A 2,226-nucleotide genomic window follows, 5' to 3' on the forward strand; every position below is an offset into this window, starting at 1 on the left:
GGCGCACATGAGCCTCCGCCCTGGACAGCGGTCGATGCACGTCCGGCTCGAGTTGGTCGGCACGGTCTACCTGGCTCCGAGCGGACCGAAGCTCATGCGGCGGCGGCCAGGGGTCGCTGAGCGGCGTCCGGCTCACGTCGGCACGGTCTACCCTGCTCCGCCGCGGACGCTAGAGGTCGCTGACGGACGAGCTGGCAGACGTGCAGCGACACCTAGCGACCGCCGCCGAGCCCTCGCGCACGCTCGGAGCCGGGTAGACCGTGCCGACCTAGTTGAGCTGCTTAGGCAGCGACCCCTAGCCACCGTCACCGAGAACCACGGCCCGCTCGGAGCCGGGTAGACCGTGCCGACCTAGTCGAGCCGCATGGGCAGCGACGCCTAGCCGCCGACGCTGTGCCCCCCCCCCCCTACTCCCTCGCCCCCCCCCCCTCTTCCCCCCCTGCCCCCGGAGGCGCTCGGAGCCGGGTACACAGTGCCAGCGCAGCAGAGCAGCCACAAGAGCGGCACTTGGCCACTTCCGCGGAACGTCCGAGCCGAGCTGAGTCCGCCTGGAGAGTCTGGACCGTGTCGCCGCGGCTCAGATCGCCCGACTCCGCCGAGGAACGTCCGAGCCGAGCGGAACCCGCCGGGAGCGGTTGGACCGTGCCGGCGCACTCGAGCTGCCGCGGCTCAGATCGCCCGACTCCGCCGAGGAGCGTCCGAGCCGAGCGGAAGCCGCCGGGAGCGGTTGGACTGTGCCGGCGCACTCGAGCCGCCGTGGCTCAGATCGCCGGACGTCGCCGAGGAACGTCCGAGCCGAGTGGAGCCCACTGGGAGAGGCTGGACCGTGCCGGCGCACCCGAGCCTCTGCGGCTGAGACCCCCCGGACGCCGCCGCGGAACGTCCGTGCCGAGCCGAGCAGGCCGAGAGCGGTTGAACCGTGCCGGCGCACTCGTGCTGCCGCGGCTCAGATCGCCGGACGCCGCCGAGTAACGTCCGTGCCGAGCGGAGCCTGCCGGGAGAGGCTGGACCGTGTCGCCGCGGCTCAGATCGCCCGACTCCGCCGAGGAGCGTCCGAGCCGAGCGGAACCCGCCAGGAGAGGCTGGACCGTGCTGGTGCACACGAGCGTCCGCGCTGGCCAGCGGTCGCTGCACGTCCGGCTCGAGTTGGTCGGCACGGTCTACCCGGCTCTGAGCGGACCGAAGCTCATGCGGCGGCGGCCATGGGTTGATGAGCGGCGGCCGGCTCACGTCGGCACAGTCTACCCTGCTCCGCCGCGGACGTCTAGAGGTCGCTGACGGACGGGCTGGCAGACGTGCAGCGACACCTAGCGACCGCCGCCGAACCCTCGCGCACGCTCGGAGCCGGGTAGACTGTGCCGACCTAGTCGAGCCGCTTAGGCAGCGAACCCTAGCCGCAGCCGCAGAGCACCATGGCCCGCTCGGAGCCGGGTAGACCGTGTTGACCTAGTCGAGCCGCTTAGGCAGCGACACCTAGCAACCGTCGCCAAGCACCACGGCCCGCTCGGAGCCGGGTAGACCGTGCCGACCTAGTCGAGCCACATAGGCAGCGACCCCTAGCCGCCGATGTTGTGCCCCCCCCCCTTAATCCACCCCCCCCCCCCCCTCTCCCCCCCACCCCCAGAAACGCTCGGAGCCGGGTACACAATGCCAGCGCAGCGGAGCAGCCACAAGAGCGGCACTTGGCCACTTCCGCGGTACGTCCGAGCCGAGCTGAGTCCGCCTGGAGAGGCTGGACCGTGTCGCCGCGGCTCAGATCGCCCGACTCTGCCGAGGAGCGTCCGAGCTGAGCGGAACCCGCCGGGAGCGGTTGGACCGTGCCGGCGCACTTGAGCCGCCGTGGCTCAGATCGCCGGACGCCGCCGAGGAACGTCCGAGCCGAGCGGAGCCCGCCGGGAGAGGCTGGACCGTGCCGGCGCACCCGAGCCTCCGCGGCTGAGACCCCCCGGACACCGCCGCGGAACGTCCGAGCCGAGCCGATCCCGCCGAGAGCGGTTGGACCGTGCCGGCGCACTCGTGCTGCCGCGGCTCAGATCGCCGGACGCCGCCGAGGAACGTCCGTGCCGAGTGGAGCCCGCCGGGAGAGGCTGTGCAGTGCCAGCGCACTCGAGCCGCGGTGGCTGAGACCCCCCGGACACCACCGAGGAACGTCCGTACCGAACGGAGCCCACCGGGAGAGGCTGGACCGTGCCGGCGCACATGAGCCTCCGCCCTGGACAGCGGTCG

Source organism: Coturnix japonica, chromosome 28, assembly GCF_054131305.1.
Source record: "Coturnix japonica strain WE chromosome 28, WE-NBRP24, whole genome shotgun sequence".
Classification (NCBI taxonomy): domain Eukaryota; kingdom Metazoa; phylum Chordata; class Aves; order Galliformes; family Phasianidae; genus Coturnix; species Coturnix japonica.